Here is a 9,916-nt window from a genome sequence, read left to right as displayed (position 1 = left end):
GGCTGGAGGCCATGAGGAAACTAGACCATCTGTTCCTTTAAACCCTTATCCGAGTTTAAGAAAAGAGAACAATGCAAGAAGGATGCTAAAGCTTCCCTATCCCCTCTAAAGAGCAGATGTCTAATATGTTCCCCCTCAGGGAAGTCCCTATGTGACAGGGAGAAATTGGATTTGTTAATGCAAGTTTAACAAGTACTGAAGTCAGAAATTTAAAAAGGGAAATGAACGCACTCCTACAAGATCCCTTTGGGTTAGCAGAACAGTTGGATCAATTCTTGGGACCCAGTTTCTACACCCAGGCCAAAATGTCTATCGTGAATATTCTGTTTACTGGAGAAGAAAGGGGAATGATTAGGAGGGCAGCTATGACCATTTGGGAAAGGCAGCACCCTCTCAGACAGAAGTTCTGTCAGCTGAATAAAAATTTGCAAATGTTGATCTTGAATGGGATAATAATGATCCTAGATGTCATGCCCAAATGCAGGACCTCAGGGAGCTAATAATTAAAGGGATCAAATAGTCCACTTCTAGGACACACAATTTATCAAAGGCATTTGAAATTCAACAAGAAAAGGAGGAAACTCCCTTTGCATTCTTTCAGAGGCTTAAAGATCTGATGAGAAAATACTCTATATTACATCTGGAGGACCCAGTAGGACAGGGTCTTCTAAAGGTCAACTTTATGACCAAAAGCTGGACAGATATCACCAAAAAGTTACAAAAGATTTATAGCTGGAATAAAAAGTTTATTAAAGAGTTACTGAGGGAAGCTCAAAAGTTTTTTGTAAGAAGAAAGAAAAGAGAAACTGGGAAAGGGAGAAAGAGAAAAAGTAAGAAGGGAAATCTAAAAATAAAGGGGAAGAAACAGCAAACGTAGTGGGCCAGAGAGAGAGAGATAAAGAGTTAAGCTGCTAGGTAATAGGGATACTCATAATCTCAAAAGCATATTTTCTTTATGTTGGGAAAATTTCTGTTCTTCTCTCTTAGGTATTTTGAACTATACAATATATTATTATTAACTATAGTCACTCTACTATACTATCAAACACTAGATCTTATTTTTTCTCTTTTTTACTATTATTATTTTTCTTAGTTGAGAAAAATAATCTCGACTCACTGTGTTGGGATCTCACTGTGTTGCCCAGGCTGGTTTTAAACTCTTGCCTTCAAGCAATCCTCCCACTTTGGCCTCCCAAAGTTTTGGGATTACAGGGGTGAGCCACCACATCTAGCCATATTCTTTCTATCTACCTGTATTTTTGTACCCATTAACCAACATCTCTTCATTCCCCCTGTTCCCTACACTTTCCAACCTATGATAATCACCAATCAACTCTGTACCTCAATGAGATCCACTATACTTTGCTCTGACATATAAGTGAAAACATGCAATATTTGTCTTTTCTGTACCTGGCTTAATTCACTTAACATAATGATCTTCAGTTCCAACCATGTTGCCACAAAAGACAAAATTTCATTCTTTTTATGCTGAATAATACTCCAGTGTATACATGTACTGCATTTTCTTTATCTATTCATCCATTGATAGACATTTAGGTTAAGTCCATATTTTGGCTCTTGTGAATAGTGCTGTAATAAAAATTGGAGTGTAGATAACTCTTCCATATATTGATTTCCTTTTTTAAAAAATATATACTCAGCAGTGGGTTTTTGGACCATATGGTAGTCCTATTTTTAGTTTGTCAAGAAACCTTCATACTGTTTTCCATGGTGGCTTTACTAATTTACATTCCCACTAACAGTGTATGAGTGCTCCCTTTTCTCTACATCCTTCCCAGCATCCATTAATTTTGTCTTTTTGATAAAAGCCATCTTAACTGAGGTGAGTTGATATCTCATTGCAGTTTTGATTTGTGTTACCTGATGATTAGTAATGGTGAACATTTTTTCATATGCTTATTGGCATTTGTATATCTTCAAAGAAACATCTTTTTAAAAAATTTAACGTTTTATTATTTTTAATTTTTTGACTTTTGTTTAATTTTAAAATTGTTTCCTTTCTTCTACTTGCTTTAGACTTAAACTGCTCTTCTTAACATATTTTCCTAAGGTGGAAGTTTAGGTTATTAATTTTAGCTTATTCTTCTTTTATAATACATGTATTAATGCTATATATTTTCATATTGTATTTTACTTTTTGTTTTGTTGAAAATATTCTTCAATTTTCCTGGAGACTTTCTCTTTCACGTATATGTTCTGCTTAATTTCAAAATATGTGGGTTTTTAAAATCTCCATGCTATTGATTTTAGATTAATTATGTTATTTCCTGGTAACATACTTTGTATAATTTCTATTCTTCTAAATTTTTCAAGGTTTATTTTACAGCCCAGAATATGATGTATTTTTGTGAATGTTTTATATGCACTTGTGAAGAATGTGTATTCTGTTGTTGGAAGGTTGGTTTTTAAAGGTCAGTTGGGTCACATTGGAAGACTTTTGAAGGACATTTTCACTGGGAATGGAATAATAAGTTGATAATGTTTTTATTTCAACACTTAAAAGATGTATTCTTGTTTTTGTGGTTTCTAAAGAGAAGTCTGCTATGATTCCTATGCTTCTTCCTCTGTAAACAATGTGCCCCTATCCCTGGCTGACTGCAAAATTTTCTCCTTGCTTGTAATTTTTAGCAATGTGAATATAATATGCCTATGGGTGTGTGTGTTTATATGCGTGTGTGTAATATGTTTTTGTTTTGTTTGTATTGCATTTATCCTGTTTGATGTTTTCTGAAATTCTTCAATTTGTAGTATTTGGTAGTTATTTTGGAAAATTATCAGCCATTTTTAAAAAATATTTTCTCTGTTCTTTTTGTTTTTCAATTGATGCAACTCAGTAATTTTTATTGCAACTGGAAGACAATACATCACAGAAACTTTATGGTAGGTCTGGGGAAAAGTGTTGTTTACAATAAATGATGAAATACTTTGTCTTTGGCAATATGATTACATACGAAGAATGCAAAATGCAGGTATGGATGCCTTCCAAGCAACACCATCAAGTCCCTAGAGTTCGGCTGATTGCACCTGCCTCCACATTGTTTCTTTAGGTTCACACAAACATAACGGAACATCACGTTCTTTCTCCTTTATGGTTCTCCCTTTCTATTCATGATATTGGTAGCTTCATACAGAAATACAGAAAAAAATTGGCTTTTGAAAAATTATTACTCTCGTGTTAATTTGGCCATGTAGGTCTATTGGCCAGCCAAGGTCAGACGACCCTAAGCATCGATAGTAAACCTCTTGGTCTTCTGATTGCTTTATCACATTTTTTTTTCTGTAAAACAAAACAAAACTCAGAAATGTTACAGAATCAGAGTATTAAAAAATGTACAAGTGTATATGCTTCCCAGACACACATGTATACATTTTTCCTCCACATTTTCACTATGGCAGTATTAAGTACTGAGTGTGAATGACACAGCATGAAACTGGTTACTGAATCAGCTATGAGCGCAGATGGCCTCAACATACATACTCAAGAAATGTTGCATGTTTAAATAACTGAGAGTGTGCTAAATCTCATCTGAAAAAAGGAGGAGAGGGGCTGGAGAACTCAGGCCACAGTCATGAAAGGATGAATACAATTTCTAGGTTTAATAGGTTCACCATATCAAAGTCTTCGAGAATCCACTATGGAATATCAATTATTTTGCAAAAGGTAGAGAAAGAAGTTCTCAACTTTTTCAAATGAAATACAGTGGAAAAACACTGTTGCATATATTCCAACTAAATAGTCTTGATTTCAATGCTAACAAAACAACTGGAAGGGTACACATGAGCATCCCATGGTTAAGTCAGAAATGATCATTCACACAGGTCTGTTTTCAGAAGTACAACAGCAAGATGCCGCACCATAGACACATTGGTTTTGGCTGTTAAAAGATGGATCATTTTAAAAACTGTGTTTTCCTTCCTTAATTTTTGTTCAGTGAAGCTAGCACTTGTTTGCTGAACTGTGGAAGAACTGCAAGGTCACACACATTATTCATGATAAAGCTACTGAGCTGACGAGTCTGTGCTTAATTCAAGAATAACCAGTAGGAGAGAGAGAAAACACTAGGAGTTAATCACCATCGCTGGTGCTCTCTCAAAGGAAGAGGGGTTAACAGATGAATTCACAAAGGTAGGCAGATCTGTACAGAACACTGAATGCCATGTGTAAATCCTCATGAAACTCCAGAAACAGGAACACCACAGAATGTATATACTTTGATTTACACATTCCGTTACAAAGGAAAAAAGACACCATTACAACTTTGTACTCTGTTAACTGCAATATAAAACAAGTCCAGAGTTTGGCAGGTAACTAAAAGAGGGTTATCACTTAGGTTATATAGCAAAAGTGTTGATGTATATTATATATAGTAGTATAAATAATAAAAAGTATTATTTAAATTAGATCACAGTGCTGCATTATGTGCATAACAGTGTTTGATATAGTATTGGTGGGCTGGGACCTATGACACTAAGGACTTAACTGTCAACATTGGGAAGTCACAATCAAGAGGAAACACAGAGTTCCAATGTTTTCTTTTGGTAGCAAAAAAAATAAAATAAAAATCCTGAAGATGAAAGAAAAATACTTCTCTACAGAAACATAAAAATCAGTTGCAACATCTGGACAGCTGTGATCCACCAGAAAGAAATGACTCCCAACCTGAATTAAAAGGAAAGATAAATCACATGGAATTTAATCCAATCTCATCTAGAAAAGCTTCCCATTTAGGTCACTTGTACGTAACTCCAATTCCTTCTCCAAGAGCCCTTCCAGGAGAGGCGCAAGGCCCCTCGTCACAGAGTGGAATGAGTGGAACTTGCGTCAGTAGCCCTTGGCCTGGGCAGTCCTGGCGTGGTGCAGGACTCTGAGCTGGGCACAGAAGGCATCCACCTGGTTCTCACTCTACAGAGCCCACTGCCTAATGCTGTCCCTCAGGCAGGAGCCTCCTTCAACACAGTGGCCCCTCCCAGAAGGCTCCGTGGTAGTAACTGCTGTGGCCAGCAAGCACTAGACACATTGAATGCCTCTGCAAAACAAAAGAAAACTCCATTCTTGGGAAAGGCCTCTGGCACATTCCTTCTTAAAAACTCCCAAGATAGAGACCTGCCACAGTCGTTTTGGCCATGGTTTTCTCCAACCACCAGTGAAATATGAGTTTGGTTCATTTTAGTTTCAGATAGATGGCTTCACCAAAGAACTCTTGAAAGAATACTGATTAGAGAGGGGCAGGGAAGTAGGAGCTTTTGTCTCTCTTCTCCTCGTAGGATTCTGATGACATGTACATTAGGCCATTTATTATCCCACTGGGCTTGCATGTTCCGTACTATTTTCTTACTTTTTTCTCTCAGCATTCCTGTTTGGGGAATTTCTACTGACTCAACTTCAAGATTATTTATGTTTTTCTCAGCTGTAGTATGTCTACTGATGAGCCCAACCAAAACAATCTAATTTCTGTTATTGTGGGTTTTCTATTTGTTTTAACTTTTTAAAAGATGGTTGGGATACAGATTAACTTTCTTTTATAAATAACTGTTTCACTTTGCCTGAAATAGGACATATATTCACTCTAATAAAACAGAATGGAAAGTCTCAATTCATGGGAGTTCCTGTACAAGGGGCTGATTCTGTGTTTGGAGCTGAGCTTCTCACAGCAGCTTTTTTTCAGTTATCTTATTATAGATGTGCTCTAACTGATATTCAATCCCCTCTTTCTCAAAGGCAATAAACCACTTTCACAAAGAGCTGCCCTATGTAGATCACACAGTTTTATAGCTTGCAACAAAGTGATTAGGGACAAATAAAAAAGCAAAAATAAGGAAACTAACACTGAAGCAATCCTACTTCTCATGTCTCTGAATAGAGAAGTAAGGTAATCTTTAACCAAAGGAAATAAAAATATGCAAGTTAACTACCTACTTTATTTACTGTTAGCTAAATTTGTTTACCTAAGGCTTTACCCCTTTGCAAACCAAAGATTTTTTTTATTAATGCAGCTATGCTTGCTAATAAATAAAATGTATGTAGTTCCCAGGGATGCACTTCACTGGGTTTCTGCATTTGGCACCTGGTAGTGAAAAAAAGTATTATTTCCCAACAAATCATTACTGAAGACTAAGAATGAGAACTCCAACTAAAGAACATTATTCTCTCACCCCAGTAACATGTTGACCATATTTTCTCTACCCTCATATTAGAATAAATATATCTTTCCAGCTTTTCATCTCCTATATTCTATCTTTTCCTAGAAGATACTATCATTTCATATTTTACTGCAAGTTTAGAATATAGGTTAAGATTATAAAAATCCAATTTCACACTTGGTACTAAGAAAATTGAATGCTATAAAATTAATCCTCATTACTCTAGTAGGGATGCTGGTGCTTTTACAATGAGTCTTTACTGCCTATAAGTGATGCTGCCTCCAAGAAAACAGCTCTGCAGAAAGTTTTTTGGTTAGTGTTTTCCGCAGCTTATTTCTGGAAGGAAAAAAGGCAATTTCATACAAAAACAAACAAACAAACCCAAAAAAGCTACATATGTTAACCTTGTCTTTAAACACCAAAAATAGATATCTAAAGAGAACAGATGTAAGAAAAAGAGTCCAGGAACAGCCCATTAGGGACCAAATTCTGCAAATGGAAGTTTTGAAGCCCACTAACTAAAATTTTTTCTAGATCCAAATAAGTGCTACAATACCAGATTTTTAAGTCTCAACTCATAGAATTGAGAACCCTTAAGCTGTTAACTTTGTCCTGTGTCTTCCTATTAAAAAAATTACTCCTAAAATCTGTGCAAATGTTACTGAGACACACCTGCAGTATGTGACAACATGAGAGATGTTCTTAACTCTTTTATAAGGTGAAATTCACTTTCAATAACTGAAAATGAAAAAGCAAAGTGCTATAGAGAGGAATAAAAGCTCATGAAAGTATTATACAAAAGCAGACTGGCTGAAATCTGTAACTTTATAAGTAAAAATTATAATACCAATAACCCCCTCTATAATTAACTACTCCACAGTGAATAATCTGGTACACATTTCTTGATAATGAATGACTCTAGTTTGCTACAGTCGAAGCCTGCCACAACTGCAAGGCCAGGGTTCTCCCCCTTTTATAGTTCTTTGTGCACAAGGTGATGCCACCTACTACAAGGCAGTTATATAGACAGGTGAGTTTAGGGGAGCTTCTCACCCCAACCTGCTAACTCAGCAGCGGTAAGTTCACCCAAATGAGCTCTGACCTCCAATATGTATCTGTTCATAATTTTATGAAGTATCTAAATATTATTCATTAGTTTAAAAAATAATAGAAAACTCTGGACCAAGTAAATTATGAAATTGAAAAGTTAGGAGGGATACAAATTATATTAACAACACTTTCTTTAAAAAATAGAATCAGTTTCTTTTGAAATCAACCACAGTGGTGAGATGTGTTTTTCTTTTCAGGTGCCCCATGATGGCACACAGCTTTACTCAGCAAATCCTGACAGCTTCCAAGTCCCAGGATACAAACTTGTACCAGCACATGGGGCAACATAACCTTTCAACAGTGTGGAAAAGAGCACATGTCACCACTAGGCAATGAGAGAGTTGACAGACACTCATGGCCTCTCAATAGCAGACATGGTTGGAGAGCTTTCCTCGTTCTTTTAGAAAAGTTCAGGAGGAAGCTGTGATTAGGATCAGTCCAGAGAAGCAAAACTCTTTTATTTTCAGTGCCCAGACATCAGTCAATATACTGGGAGAATCAGTGGAAACCCTCACCATAATCTTGCCTCTTGAGCACACTGCACACAAACACTTCTATGGGGCAAGCATTCAACTTCTTCAGGGTCACATTCCCCTTTCCTGTGGTTTGTCCATAAAGCCCAGATATCTCACAGAGTTTTTCTTCCTTTAGTTCATCTGTTCTGTCAATTTTGTTTCCCAAAATACGAATTGGCACATTGTATACTGTTTCATCAGTCATTAAAGCTTTAAGCTCAAATTTGAATTCCACGAGGCAAGAATGATCCACACAATCCACCAGAAAGAAAATCCCATTAATTGCTGGGAGATAATTTTTCCAAACCGATGTGCTTGCTCGTGCCCACCAAGATTAAAAGTTGTAAAAGTCATTCCAGCAATTGTTAGCTCTTGGGATGTCAGATGTAGTGCTGGAATGTGTTGGCCCAATCTGTCACCTTTGAGCATGTGAAGAAGAGTGGTTTTGCCTGCATTGTCCAAACCCATGAATACAAGTTTTCTATATTTCTTCTAGAGTCCTAGAAACTAGATCACAAAGCTGAAGCCATTGTAGATTCACTCAAAGATGAAAGACATTATTAATGCTTACACTGGCCTGAGGGGCTCCTCTGGCAGTAGCGTGTGGCTCAGACTCTCCCTCAGAGCACACGAACCAGCAGCACCTGGGACCACTAGCTACTCACTGGATGTACATCACAAACCTCCCCCAAGACTTTCTTGTTGTGATTTTTATTTCTGGCATTGCCATATTATTCTTTCTTTTTTATTGTATAAATTTAAGGTGTTGTTTTGATATACATATACATCATGAAATAATTACTACAGTCTTATTAACATATCCATTTTATTTTTACAAGAGAATTATCTGCCTGAAAATATCAATTATGCCAAAGCTGGGAACTACTGTGTTAAATGCTGTAACAGTAAAAGTAGATGACAAGCAAGATTATATCTGTACTTTCAGCAAAAAATGAAAACTGTAAGAATGAATAAATAAAATGCTGTCCTGCACCTTGCAGGACATTTAGCCTCATCCTTGGCCCCTACCCACTAGATGCTAGTAAAACATCTCCCATTAAGGCAATGATAAATGTGTCCAGATATTGCCAAATATTTTCTGTGGGCAAAATTACCTGCTTTTGAGAACCAGTGATTACACATGTTAATTGCAGTTGTTTAAAATGTTTTAATGATAGTTCCAACAGCCATATGATATCTGAGTCTGCTTTAGAAAGATTCTTTGTCTCTTCAGATTGTGTTTATTTCATGTTTTTTGGCATGCCACATAATTTTGTTGTTGAAAGATGACCATTTATAAGATAGTACATATAATTTCATTTTAAAAATACACTTCAAGATTAGCATGATTTTCCTTCTGCTGGGCCTTTTGTGTGGGGGTTTGTGTTGATCTAATCAGGAGTTGGGCTAGGATTGAAATTTGCCTAGTTGCTATGGTTGCTATGGTTACCAGAGTTGGAATTTGTTGCTATGGTTATCAGAGTTTGATTTTGTTGTTGTCATGCGCATGAGATAATTCAAAATCCTCTAGTGATACTTTGTTTTTGTTTCTCTACTTGGCTTTGGATTTTTCTTTTGTTTTGCTTCCCATAGAGAGCTAGTCTCTTGCCATTTCTCCAGCTGTATTCCACTATAATATTTATTCAAAGTTTGTCAGCCTGATTAGGTAGAGGAAGAAAGGTGATCATTCTCTGATGTTCTTTTAAAACCTCAGTCTTAAGCAAGTATTTTGAACTTCGGTTTTAAGATATATTCTTCACAAGTATTACTATCCTTCCTCCAAATGGAGAAGCTTCCAGGAAGACGAGTATGGGTGCAGTTTTGGTGATGATCTCCATTCTTATTTATATTTTTATTTTATTTATTTATCTTTTATGAGACAGAGTTTCACTCTTGTTGCCCAGGCTAGAGTGCAATGGTGCAATCTCAGCTCACTGCAACCTCCACCTCCCAGGTTCAAGCAATTCTCCTGCCTCAGCCTCCTGAGTAGCTGGGATTACAGGCATGCGCCACCACATCCAGCTAATTTTGTATTTTTAGTAGAGATGGGGTTTCTCCATGTTGGTCAGGCTGGTGTCGAACTCCCGACCTCAGGTGATCCATCTGCCTTGGCCTCCCAAAGTGCTGGG

General features: G+C 36.6%; 1 pseudogene; it reads right to left on the bottom strand.

The window, feature by feature from the left end:
- Positions 1 to 7,624: 7,624 nt before the first annotated feature.
- LOC107971055 (GTP-binding protein SAR1a-like) lies at positions 7,625 to 9,066 on the bottom strand (annotated as a pseudogene).
- Between the last annotated feature and the right edge of the window lie 850 nt (positions 9,067 to 9,916).

This window comes from Pan troglodytes, chromosome X (assembly GCF_028858775.2).
Source record: "Pan troglodytes isolate AG18354 chromosome X, NHGRI_mPanTro3-v2.0_pri, whole genome shotgun sequence".
NCBI lineage: Eukaryota > Metazoa > Chordata > Mammalia > Primates > Hominidae > Pan > Pan troglodytes.
Note: the sequence above shows the minus strand (reverse complement) of the source record. Positions and strands in the feature narration are given on the sequence as shown.